The 14,351-nt window shown below is 45.0% G+C and overlaps 1 pseudogene; it reads left to right on the top strand.

The window, feature by feature from the left end:
• The first annotated feature begins 9,258 nt into the window (after nt 1–9,258).
• Nucleotides 9,259–9,928, top strand: LOC147959778 (uncharacterized; annotated as a pseudogene).
• Nucleotides 9,929–14,351: the final 4,423 nt, after the last annotated feature.

Genomic DNA, 14,351 nt, shown 5'->3' with positions numbered 1-14,351 from the left:
CAGTAGCCGAGGAGTGTTTGTCCTACTTTATAAAGCCTTTATGAGGGCAAAGATTTACGACAAACAAGGCAATCTGGCCATATGGTTTTATAAACAAAGGTACGCAGAGAGATATGGTATATTACTGTTTAACATAAGAAATGTCTTCCAAAGAAAATACTCCCGCTATCGGTTCCTTTCTTTGGGTTTTCATGCTAAGCATGATCATGAAACCTCAGCTCTAATGTAAGAGCAAAATATTGAGGATTTAGTTTGGGAGGCCAGTTACTAGCCCCCGGTAGTGTTCGGCGACAGTCGAGGTCAAGCCGTAAACACTTCGGCCAATGTTATGAATGGCCCATCATTTAACATAGTCATCGGATCGCTGACCAGTTTACACTTATTTGTGACAGACAGTTTTTGGCTTTCTCCACTGAGGTGCTTAACCATGTGAGCTGGAAGCACAATCGCAGTGGTTCTCCCTTTGCACACCTAGCCGAACAAAGCGGAACATAGGAGGCAAGCGCAGGAGCCGGGCAACCCAACTATTAACCGAAGACACAATTCGAAACCGATGCATATATAGCAATATCCGAGAATGTTTTTGCCGAATCTCTAAAGGTGTCCGGTGTTGCACTGCGAGACTTGTGCTGAAAACACACAAATAGTTTAAAAGTGCCAAAAGCTTGGAAAACTAAAAAACGTCAGTAAAAACATGACGTCCGAACAAGATCAAGTGTTCGGTGCCAATCTGAAAATTGGAAGAGAAAAAAATGTGCTTCTGTCGTGTTTTGACAACGACCAAGAAGAAAACACATTTACAACTCATATATAAATTTTAAGAGCCCCCAAGTGACTTTGGTAAAAGAATTTTATATATAATGATTGTATGTACCGAAGTACTTATATCATATCTGTGTTCACCCGAACTTTAAACGCGTCTTAACCGACCATCGGCTTCTCCCTCTTCGGCCAAGGGCTGAAAAGTGTCATGTACTCCGCCTGTCGAGAGTATTGACGGTATTTCCAATGACCAGGCAATCAGGCCATAAGGCTGTAACAGACAAAGCGCGCTCAGGGAACTTATGCCATATTACTAACGAAGTGTAAGAAGCATCTTCGAAGAAAATAGTACCCCCGCCGATACATTTCTTCGGTGCTCATTATTACTATGAGACTTGTGCAATAGATTTTTTGTACTCATGAGTTCCGTTGTGTGCCGACCATGATTGATAACAATAAGAGCGCTAGCTTTCGGCTTCACCCAGTCTGAGGTCAGAGCTCGGATGACCCGATCGTGACAATCGTAGAGGTGCTCCCTTTACTCCCTAGCCGAACAATTGGGAACGTAGGGGTAAACACAGGAGCGAGGCAACCCAGCTTGCAAATCGCTTAGGTCAATATGGTGCATATTGTGGTGTAATACACGAACAAGGAACAAAGCCGTACAAGTATTATCATATGCAAAAGGAAAATCTCCATCAAGGGAGCCCCCAAATAAAATGGGTATTTGAATATGCGAGTCACAAACAAAGTTATGACAAGGAACTTTGTCCCTAACAACTTTGTGGTGAAAAGTATAATGCTTGGTCGAACCGAAGAAAATTTAAAACTGGAAGTTTTTGAGCATGAAAGCGACTTAGCTGGTTAATGTGCTCGATGTTGATGACGCAGGCCGAGATTGTGGCGGGACGAGATCCCAGCCCCCAAGCCGGTCCTGAGATGTCCGAGTAAAGAACTCGGCTTGATGAAGTGGTGATACAGCATAGTCGATGGGCGAGGTGAAAACCCTAGTCCGACCGCGGCAACGGAGCAGGCCGGCAGTGTGACGCCGAAGCCCCCAGCATGTGTTAATGAAGTGATGACGAAGCCCCCGGTCAGCCGAAGTGATGTGGTACATCGGTACGCCGCGGTGACAGCGCTGCCCGGATTATCTACCTGTGCACAGAAAATAGTGCAATCCAGAGATAATAGGAATAATAAAAAAATTGTTGCATAATCAATAATTTATGCAAAGTGAGTAATAAAAGAAATATGGACTGTGTGCCGAACACTCGATGAGGTAGAGCTCTCTCGGCGATGCTGAAGTCCCCGAGGCAACCGAACACGTCGGTATGGCAACATGACCAACAAGGTGATCACGCGAGCCGATTTACGCTAATTAGGACGACGGCGTCGGCTTGCTGAAGAGACCATGTGACGCAGTCGAAGTCGATCACCTACACACATAAAATAGTGCGGTCCAAAAAGGATAATTGCTTTTCACAAAAATAATTTATTGAAAGAGATGTGGGCTGGCGCCGAAGTCATGTCGATGCAGGGCGTCGGCGTGACGCGGTGAAGGTGTGGCCAAGCCCGAATTCGAAGGCCGGTCTGAGTTCCAGATGCGACATTCGCCGAACTGTATACGAAAACTGACCCAACCACCATGCGGCCATTGTTAATGCGGCCACCATTTGATAGACCTGTGTATAGATGATGAAACAAACCGGAGTAATAATTCCTAGGGAAAAATAAACCCAAGCAAGAAAAAAATACTAGGATTAATACCACCTGGTTTATCTGTTGTAGCAATCTGGAGAAAGGTTACTCCCAAAATTGGGGCTCGATCCGCACACCCATTGCCGGATTGGTGATGAAGCGGTGGCATGGCGATGCTAGCAAAGGTTGGCTCGCCGAGGAAAAGCCCGTGGTCCAGCTAATGTGATGAAGCTGGTCGGCTGGTGACGCCAAAGTCTCGGAAGTAATTTGATGAAGAGATGGTGAAGCCCTCGGTCTAGCCGAGGAGACAGAGCAGGTCGGTAAGGAGACGTTGTAGCTGTCGTGTCAGCCGAGGTGTTGAATCAGTTCGGCGTGATGGACATCGGCTTGAAGAAGCAACAGTGCGGCCATGCGGACGCAGGTCGTAACTTGTGACGCGGTCAATGCCGACTTGATGAAGTGACCATGCGGCGATGCATGTGTTCCTGCTCCGTGTATTCCGTGGGGCGGCGATGTTGGCGATGATTTATCCTTGGTGATTCCGATCTCTTGTTCCCTCGCCGAGATGATGATCCGAAGTAGTTGAGCTCGGCTCAAAAGGCGACGACGTGTCTAGCGCAGGTCGGTAGCCGTGGAGCAGTATTGCCGGACTGGTTTGACACCAGTATGATAGTGAAGATTACCTCAGAGGAGGCTTAAAATTTTGTGGGCACGTGTTTAAAAACAACGTACAATACCCTAGGAGAAAATTCCATTAAGAAGGTTGTCCCATATCACGTTCATAAAGAACATAAATTCGGGTCAGATCTGTATTCGGGCAGAAAACAGACCCGAAAACTGATGCACTAATCGGAAGGTTCCCGAAATTTTGGGGGGTGTTAGATATAGTAATTCCGCAGCCGATCAACGGTTGGATCTTCCAAAGGACATCCGAGCTAGGTGCTGGAGACCACGCCCTAAACTCATCTAGATTCCCGTCCAGATTTGACATGGCTCCGATATATCGTAGATTGCCGGAGATTCTTCCATCGGAACTCGACGAAATTTTGCATGGTTGTTGTAGACTCAATTCTGCACAATTCCACCAAAAGGATCGTCAAAGCGATGCTCTAAGAGGTGGTGGCAGTGGATACAAGTTCGCTGTTCGGAAAAACAGCACGGTCGCCCGAGGGCAATGTTGAAGTTGAGCCCCCGAGCTCCATGGATGATTCCTCCATGATCTTGATAGAGATCAGAGTTGATGTTTATGAAGGCCCTCATCCGAACATGACGATCGGAGATGGAGCACGGTCCTCAGTTGAGCCAAGGTGACCAGTCGAGCCGGCGACGAAGATGTCGGCATCGCAGTTGACCTGCAAATGAGCCATCGATCCTTTTGCCGATCACACAGCGGAACTCTCAATGAAAGCACCAATGTCGGTGTCAAAACCGGCGGATCTCGGGTAGGGCGTCCTGAACTATACATCTAAGGCGGATGATAACAGGAGGCAGGGGACACGATGTTTACCCTGGTTCGGGCCCTCTTGATGGAGGTAATACCCTACGTCCTGCTTGATTGTTCTTGATGATATGAGTATTACAAGAGTTGATCTACCACGAGATCAAAGAGGCTAAACCCTAGAAGCTAGCCTATGGTATGATTGTATGTATATATCTATCGACTAGCCTGGCCTTGGTTTATATAATGCACCAGAGGCCTAGGAGAACAAGAGTCCTAGCCAAATACGCCGGTGGGGAGAAGTCCTTGTCTTGATCGCCAAGTCTTGTGGAATCTTCCTTGTATGCGGCAGCTGTCCGAACTGGCCCATGAGTATACAGCCATGGGGGTCCTTGGCCCAATCTAACAGATCGGGAGATGATGTAGTGAGTACCCCTTAGTCCAGGACACCGTCATTAGCATTCAAGGATTTTTCTTTCAACATAACTAACAATTTCTTAAGATCCTCCCTATCATTACAAGCAAAGAAGTCTCTAGCAGTTTCTTCATCCATAACATAACCCTCAAGAACAGCAGGCAATTCATATCTAGGGGGAGAATCATAATCATAATCATCAATTATAACATCAGTTTCAGTAATTTCATTCTCTCTAACCCTAGCAAGTTGTTCATGAAGATATTCACCTAGTGGCACAATATCATCAAGCACAGAAATAGTATCATGATAAACATCATGCATAGCAGAAGTGGCATCATCAATAATATGTGACATATCAGAATCAATAGCAGGTGTAGGTGTCGCAAGTTTACTCAAAACGGAAGGAGAATCAAGTGCAGAGCTAGATGGCAGTTCCTTACCTCCCCTCGTAGTTGAGGTACAAATCTTAGTTCTTTGATCTTTCAAATTCCTCATAGTGATCAACATATATAAATCCCAAGTGACTCAGAGAATCGAGCTATGCTCCCTGGCAACCACGCCAAAAAAATCTCTTGATAACCCACAAGTATAGGGGATCGCAACAGTTTTTGAGGCTAGAGTATTCAACCCAAATTTATTGATTTGACACAAAGGGAGCCAAAGAATATCCTTGAGTATTAGCAGCTGAGTTGTCAATTCAACCACACCTAAAAGACTTAATATCTGCAGCAAAGTATTTCATAGCAAAGTAGTATGGAAGTAGCGGTATCGATGGCAATAGTAATAGTAGCAATTTTGTAGCAATTGTAACAGTGGCAACGGAAAAGTAACTTAGCAAAGATCAATATGAAACGAGCTCGTAGGAAATGGATCCATGATGGATAATTATGTCAGATGGCATTCATCATGTAAAGGTTATAACATAGGGTAACACAGAACTAGCTCCAGTTCATCAATATAATGTAGGCATGTATTCTAAATATAGTCATATGTGCTTGTGGAAAAGAACATGCATGACATCTTTTGTCCTACCCTCCCGTGGCAGCGGGGTCGTATTGGAAAATAAGGGAAATTAAGGTCTCCTTTTAATAGAGTAACGGACCAAATTAGCACTTAGTGAATACATGAACTCCTCAAACTACGGTCATCATCGGGAGTAGTCCCGACTATTTTCACTCCGGGGTTGCCAGATCATAGCACTTAGTAGGTGACTATAACTTGCAATATCGGATCAAGAACACAAATATATTCATGAAAACATAATAGGTTCAGGTATGAAATCATGGCACTCGGGCCCTAGTGACAAGCATTAGGCATAGCAAAGTCATAGCAACATCAATCTTAGAACATAGTGGATACTAGGGATCAAACCCTAACAAAACTAACTCAATTACATGGTAAATCTCATCAAACCCATCATGGTCCAGCAAGCCTACGATGGAATTACTCACACACAGCAGTGAGCATCATGGAATTGGTGATGGAGGATGGATGATGATGACGATAGCGACGGATTACCCTCTCCGGAGCCCCGAACAGACTCCAGATCTGCCCTGCCGAGGAAGAACAGGGCTTGGCAGCGTCTCCGTATCATAAAACGCGTTGAATCCTTCTCTCTGATTTTTTTCTCCCCAAAAGTGAATATATGGAGTTGGAGTTGAGGTCGGTGGAGGTCCTGGGGGCCCACAAGGTCGGAGGGAGCGCCCCACACCCGTCTGGCTAGGTTGTGGGGCCCCTGGTGCTGATTCTTTCGCTAATATTTTTTGTTAATTCCAAAAATAATCTCCATTGATTTTTAGGTCATTCTGAGAACTTTTTATTCTGCACAAAAATAACACCATGGCAATTCTGCAGAAAACAGTGTCAGTCCAAGTTAGTTCCATTCAAATCGTGCAAATTAGAGTCCAAAATAAGTTCAAAAGAGTTTGGAAAAGTGGATACGTTGGAGAGGTATCATGTCGCGAAACGCGTGATGAATAGATCGCGTAGCTCCTCCCAGGAGGAGACCGAACACTCCGGCAGACTGGGCACCCAGGAGCACGGCACACCCGTAAGGGCCATAGGAGCCACTTGGCCATGACTTTGTCGTCGCCGCCCGCTGCCCAGAGGCCTCCACGTACACCCAGAGGAACTCCATGGGGTCCGCCGCGCCGTCATAATGCGACAGCAACACCGATCTGACCTTCAGTGGCCACTTCACCTGTCGCAGGGTGGGGGAGAAAGCTCGAAGGCCCGCAATGCGTCCGAACGTGTCAGGCAGACCAGTGGGCAGGGCGGCGTCTGCCATGGGAACCACGCAGTGCAGGTGGAGCGCAACTAATGAAAAGGTGGACCTTCGACATGCCCCTACCCGGCGTGCCAAATGTCGGATTCATGGCTCCGCAGACCCAAGAAAGGTTCGAACTCTGGGGCATGTACGAAGAACTCAACCTCTCCAGCCAACCAGATCGTCACCCCCATGGCCTAGCTCGTTTAACAAGGAAGAATATGGACTCAGTCGTTTACCCAGGATCGGGCCACCTTGCGGTGTAAGACCCTACTCCTACTTTTGTGTTGGATTTGCCTCATGACGGGCTGAGGATGAACTAGTACAAGGGATGAACGACCTCGCGAGGTTTGTTCTTGTGAGGGAGGGAATCGGATCGGATCCCCCTCTATGGTGGTGGCTAACCTACATTTATAGTGGCCTTGGTTCTCTTCCCCCAAAATGAAGGCAGGAAGGGTTCGCACAGTGGCCAATTTGAAGGGGGGCATGTAGCACATCTTATCCTGACGATGTAACACCCCCGTTTTTTTATAATCACTTTTCGACAAAACGTGCTTTCAGACTCTCTATATCCATATTTATTTTGTTCACCGAATCATAAATCGGACTCTATAGTTGCATCGGGCTCGTTGAGATGATCAAAATGCAGTACTCTTTTGCCAAAATCAGAGTTCGCATGCATCTTACACGAGTTTTTTATCCAATGGATAGAATTAAAGGGGTATTTCAAAAATACCTCTATTTGAAATAAAAATCCTGCCTTATCCCTATCTTCTTTCCCCAAACCATGGCAACATCTCCAACCAGCCGCCCCCTTCTCCTTGGCCCTCACTTCCTCCTCTCTCATGCCCAAGAGCTCCACCCCCTCCCATGGTGTCTCCACTCTGCCCTCCCCTCTTCTCCCTAGGCCCTCCAAGCTGCACAATATCCTCCACCACCTCTAGGGAAGTCCTCTAATCTGGTTGTGAGGAAGAATAAGAGGAGGAATACGAAGGACAAGAGGAGAAGACCAAGAGGAGGAGGAGAAGAAGAAGAGGTTGTAAGAGAAAAACAAAGGAGGAGGAGGCCTCCCCAACACTCCCCCCACCAAATCCCTCCAATCCCACCACGAAGCAGGTTATAGCACCAATCCACCGATGATAGCCTTGCACCACCTCCCTCGCAATGGTTAAGGCGAGTACACCGGGCAACAAGGGCTAGATTGGTCCCTTAATATTATGTTCATGTTCACATTATTCCTTTACATTCATGCAATGGTGAACATACAACTCCCTATAGTGTACATTCCAATACACCATACCACTAGTATGTGATAGGGATTGGCTTTTCTTGGGTCTTCTTTATAAAAAATCCATCATGAGTGAATCTTCCAAGTTCAAGGAGTGATCCTCGCTTCACGAGTGTATGGTCCTTCGGGTTCGTCCTTATGTTAGGGTCCTCTCACTTGGTGAGGGTTGAAAAGGAGTGAAGTGAGACGTCGCCCCTCCTCGCCTTGCCGGCAAAAGGTCAGAGCCAAGTCCTCAGTCTTATTTGGTTTAATTGTTTCTTCTTGCATTCTCATCCCATTCCAAACATGGGGGGCTTGAATATAGAATTCACATGTTCAAGAATGGTTCATAAACATGGTCTTACTTGCTATGCTTTACATGCTTTGTTGTGTACTTGCTGAGTCTTTGGACTCACGCCTCATGGGATTTGTTTCAAGTACATCACCGTGCAGCTTTGCAAGTACTAGGAAAGGCATAGCTTCCATGGGTGTTCACTCATATTGCACACCCCTTTCATCCACCTAGCTGATCATGATAATTATTATACTTAGGTTCATGATTCCTGGTAGCTAGGATCTACTTCTTGTTTATTAACCTTTACTTGGTTTGTTTCCATGATCCATATGTTTACCCATTAAGGTGGGTTGGAGTTGACTAGTCCCCACCTTGCTCCCAGGTGTGTTGGGACGTATGTTTTCTTTGTTATGTGTAGCATAACGGTTGGTGGCTTCACCACTTTGCTCTACATGGGTTGTATGAGCTTTTTGGATGCTTCTGCTTGTGATAGTATAAATATATGCTCTGCTTATTCAATTATCTATCATGGATGTCCGACGGTACAAAGGAGGTGCTGCCGGATTTTCCCACGAGCATTGTGTTTTGGTGGTAACGTTCCTTCTTACAAGGAGGGGTGTTATAGTTGGTATCAGTTAAGCTCTATCTTTGCTATACATGTCTATGCATGCATACCAAAGAAAGATCCTAGGACCTTGGAAATACTTGCTTGCTAGATGTAATTGTCTGCTTGTTTGTATAAAACAAAATTGACGAAGGCGTCAATTCTTGTGAGATTGGGTGAAATACCCGAATTCTCTTACTAGTATGTTATTAGGTTTTTCCTAAATAAAACTTGATTAGATGACTAAATAACATAAAACCTGACACACTGGTGCACAATAGGAACGATCTGTTTTAGATAGATACTTGCAAGCCTTGTCCTGTGTGCAACGATTGCTTGTTTTGCTTTCCTAATGTGTATTAAGCATTCTTGTTTTTGAGTAGTACTCGTTTCTACGTCTCCTAGGGTTATATTTCATTCTTAAATTAGTTTCAATTATGAGTTCCTATGTTCTTTACTCATCCATCTTCTACCCCTTATTCCCTGGGTTGACTGGGTAAAGTTCACTTCATGAATGGTCTTTTTGGCCTAAGACAAATTCATCTTTTGCCATCTCTTCTATGGTGCATTCATGATACTTTTAGTGGTAGTGGTTCTCCTGCTATGGCAACTAATTTGTTGTGCATCATGGAACAACGTCCCGAGGTCATGCAAGTGCAGTCCAGAAGGTGATGTTTGCTACTATTCAGCAAAAGGGCAATGCAGACGTCTGGTGGGAGAATGTGTGTTCCTCTTTACCACCAGAGCAGGCTACACCTACTTGGGAGTTCTTTGAAACTTGGTTCATTGAGAAGTACTATCCAACTTCCTATGTCGAGAGGATGGAGAATGCACTAAGTAAGTTAATTAAGGCAAGGAAACAGAACCATTCAGGACTATGAAACTGAATTCAACAACATCATCTGCTTTGTGCCAATGGTGGTTAATAACGATAAAGAGAAGGCAAGGAGGTTCAAGGATGGGCTAGAGCAGCAGTATCGTGTTGTGCTCAATGCTGCTGGGTTCTCTAGCTTTGCTTCCTTGGTTGAGAAAGCCAAAAATATTGAGTTCGAGCTGTAGAATGGCTCACCTCCTCCAATGATATCTTCCCCACCTCGTGGGCCTAGTAATTTATCTACTACAGGTGTCAACCAAAAGCAAGACTATGGTGACAGTGGCAAGTCAAACCGTCGCCCCATGAAGAAGTTTAAGAATGTCTAGTCTACCCCTATCCCTTCAAGCAGAAGTAGCAGAAGGCCTCATACTCTGCTGGCCCACGCGTGCATTATCGTCCAAAACCTGGTCAAGGGATGATGTGCTTCAAGTGTGGTGAAGGCCATAGAGCTAATGAGTGCAACTGGACCGGTGTGTGCAATGGTGTCACAAAAGTGGTCACATGGAACGGGTTTTTAAGTTGAACCCTGCTAACATTATCAAGTGGCAGATTGTGTCTTCCCAAGCGGAGTCCTCATCAATGCTTGTTTCCTCACATGGGTCTGTCCAAGCAATGCAGAATATTCAAGCTCCTCCATATCCATATGCAACTTGGGTTCCTCGTCCTCAAGGGTAGTAATGGGCACCAACTCACATGACACCATCCAACTACCCAGTACCCCATGCTCCTCCAACCGTGCCACAGATTGGTGCTCCGCCTGCACCAGTTTGCCAGAGCTTTTATACCTTTCCTACATCATCTACTGGACATCCAGATGTCGTTATAGGTACTCTACCTGTCAAATCAGTTGAAACTCTAGTACTATTTGATTATAGTTCTACTTTCTCGTATGTACCGCTAGACTTTGCGAATCAGGCAAACATGTCTAGGTAAGAAATTTCTCAACTAGTGAGGGTTAGTTCTCCAGGGGGACTCCTTTCTTGTAGCACTGTATGTCCTGGCTGTGACATTTCTATTAAGGATGAAGATTTCATTGCAAATCAGTTCATCCTTCCACTTCAACCTTTTGATGCAATTCTTGGCATGGATTGGCTACATGCTTACAAAGCAGTGATCTCTTTAAACAAGCTGGCAAGGTCGTGGCAGAGGGACCAAATAAATACCAAAACCACAGTGAAGACGAGGATGAAGCTCAGTGGCCCAATAATGGAGGCCAAAAGAAGTTTCACGATGAGGTAACTGAGGTCAACATGATAGATGTTACCGACATCCCTAAAAAGGGGAGGAAGCGAGTACTTCGGGATGTCTACGCATTGGAGCCAGTCGCCTCGAAGTTGAACCTGTGGTCAGCTTGCCTGATCACGTTTAACAAGCATGACCACCCGACCAACATTAGACACAACTGATCGGCGACACTTGTCCTGGACCCAATTGTCGATGGTTACCATCTGACACGCGTCCTCATGGACGGAGGCAACAGCCTCAGCCTTAATTATGAGGACATGGTTAAGAAGCTGGGCATCAACTCATCCTGGATCAAACCGAGAACCACCACCTTTAAAGGTGTCATCCCAGGCATCGAATCCCGCAACACCGGCATGGTAATTCTAGAGGTAGTCTTCGGTTCACCCAAAAACTTTAGAAGCGAAAAGTTAATATTTGATATCGCCCCCTTCCGAAATGGATATCATGCGCTTTTGGGGCGTACAGCCTTCGCGCGCTTCAACACAGTCCCACATTATGCTTATCGCACGCTAGGAACCAACATTGTTATAACAATCAATGGCAACATCGAGTGCTCACTCCGGACTGAGGAGCAGACCACGACTTTTGCAGCCGATGTACAAGCATCCGAGGAGGTAGCTCGCGGAAACAAACACACTGCTAGCTCTTAGAAGTGCACACGGGCCACATAAATTTACCTCAGACAATTACCCCCGCACCCTAAATAGGGATACGGGCTCCTTGTGTGCCCTCTCTGGATGGGGCACTATGTCCCCAGGGTGCATAATTTCGCACTCAAGATTCCCTGGGCTGCCGAGGAGCCAAAAACTCACAAACACGCCGGAACGGCTCGACCGAGGCCAATGTGGCTTCAAGCCTGCATATCAGTAGGCCTCTGTCAAAGAGACGGCAACCACGAATTCATCAGTGTGGCTTAAACCACGCAAACAGACTCCTGCAAGACCTCCTTCAAGGGGCCCGGCCAATAAAGACCTGAAGCGCATAAAGGACCGAGATTGCACCAGTCTTACTTAAATTAACATCACAGGTGACTCCAAGATGGTCAATGGCCCAAAAGCATAGATGTGCTGCCGGATTCGGCCGGGGCTCCTAAAAGACGGATGTCAATACCCGTCCACTAATATTTCTTCCTTCTTTTCTTTTTATGTTGTATTCTTTTTCCTCTTGTTGAAGCTTGGCATGTAAAGGCTTGAGATTATGAAATGAAGAAACCATGTCCTCTAAGGTCCTTATTTCATTTCTTTATAAGCACATCCCCTGCGCCATGAAGAAGTTCTTTAAAAATATACAATTTTATTACAAGCCCGAAGTACTCAGCGTCTCGGATTTTGGCTTCATATGCATCGGTTTCGAACCTGGATTTTTCTCAATAGTTGGGTTGCCCGGCTCCTATGTGTACTGATAACCCACAAGTATAGGGGATCACAACAGTTTTCGAGGGTAGGGTATTCAAGCCAGATTTATAGATTCGACACAAGGGAGCCAAAGAATATTTGCAAGTATTAGCAGTTGAGTTGTCAATTCAACCACACCTGGCGATTAAATATCTATCGTAAGGTGATCAGTAGCACCATAACATGATAGTTTTGATAGTAGTAGCAACAAAAATCGTAACGGTAACCGTGATAGCAATGATTTTCTAGCAAGTATAACAGTAGCAACAATAGTAGTAACTTAGCATGAACAACATATAGGAAATTCGTAGGCATTGGATCGGTGAATTCGTTGGATGATATTCATAATATAACAGTCATAACCTAGGGCGATACAAAACTATCTCCAGTTCATAAATATAATGTAGGCATGTATTCCGTAAATAGTCATACGTGCTTATGGAAAGAACTTGCATCATATCTTTTGTCCTACCCTCCCATGGTAGCGGGGTCCATAAGGAAACTAAGGGATATTAAGGACTCCTTTTAATAGAAAACCTGAACAAAGCATTAACACACAATGAATACATGAACTCCTCAAACTACGGTCATCACCGGAAAATATCCTGATGATGTCTACTACGCAACTTTAATCTTGTAGACTCGTGTTGGGCCTCCAAGCATAGAGTTTTGTAGGACAGTAGCAATTTTCCCTCAAGTGGATGACCTAAGGTTTATCAATCCGTGGGAGGCATAGGATGAAGATGGTCTCTTTCAAACAACCCTGAAACCAAATAACAAAGAGTCTCTTGTGTCCTCAACACACCAAATACAATGGTAATTTGTATAGGTGCACTAGTTCGGCGAAGAGATGGTGATACAAGTGTAATATGGAAAGTAGATATTGGTTTATGTAATAAGAACAATGAAAAATAGCAAGGTAGCAAATGATAAAACGGAGCACACATGGTATTGCAATGCTTGAAAATGAGGCCTAGGGTCCGTACTTTTGCTAGTGCAATCTCTCTACAATGCTAATATAATTGGATCATATAACCATCCCTCAACGTGCGATGAATAATCACTCCAAAGTTCCTATCTAGCATAGAACATAAGAAGAAATTGTTTGTAGCTATTCTTTCTGATCAATCTATCAAGGAGTTCATACTAAAATAACACCAAGTTATTCTTTCCGATCGATCTATCAAGAGTTTGTACCAAAGTAACACTAAGTTATTCTTTCTGATCGATTTATTAAGAATTCGTATTAAAATAACACCAAAGCAAATTCATATTCATAATACTCAACCCAACACAAATAACCTCAAAGAGTGCCCCAAGATTTCTACCAGAGAAATAGAAGACGAGAACGTCCATCAACCCCTATGCATAGATTACCCCAATGTCACCTTGGGAATCAGTGACTTGAGTGTCAAAACATATATCAAGTGAATCAAAATAATAGCCCATTGTCACCACGGGTATTCATATGCAAGACATATATCAAGTGCTCTCAAATCCATAAATGTATTCAATCTGATAAAACAAAATCTCGAAAGGAAAACTCAATTCATCACAACAAGATAGGGAGGGGAAAACACCATATGATCCAACTATATTAACAAAGTCCCGGAGACATCAAGATTGTGCCATCAAGAACATGAGAGAGAGAGATTAAACACATAGCTACTATTACAAATCCTCAGCCCCCAGGGTGGACTAGTCCCTCCTCAGCATGGAGACCATAGGGGTGATGAAGACGGCCTCCGGTGATGATCTCCCCCTCTGGTGGAGTGCCGGAACAGGGTCTGGATTGGTTTTTCGTGGCTACATAGGCTTGCGGTCATGGAACTTCTAATCTAGGGTTACCCCTGATGGCTTCTCTATTTGTCGGATTTTTTGGCGTTGGTTTCACGTGAATATGGGCCTCGAGGTGAGCACAACCCACCGGGGCAAGCCGTGGCCCACCAGGCACGCCCCGGTGTCTTATGCCCTACTCCTTCACCTTCTGGTCCTTCCACGAAGCTTCGGGGTCTCTTCTGTTCCAAAAAAATCATCAAAAAGTTTCAACTCATGTGGAGAACTTCCATTTCTGCACAAAAAACAACACC

Source organism: Triticum urartu, chromosome 7A (assembly GCF_056163025.1).
Source record: "Triticum urartu cultivar PI428250 chromosome 7A, HENAU_Tu73, whole genome shotgun sequence".
NCBI lineage: Eukaryota > Viridiplantae > Streptophyta > Magnoliopsida > Poales > Poaceae > Triticum > Triticum urartu.
The sequence above is the reverse complement of the archived record's forward strand: the minus strand, read 5'-3'. Positions and strand labels throughout refer to the sequence as shown.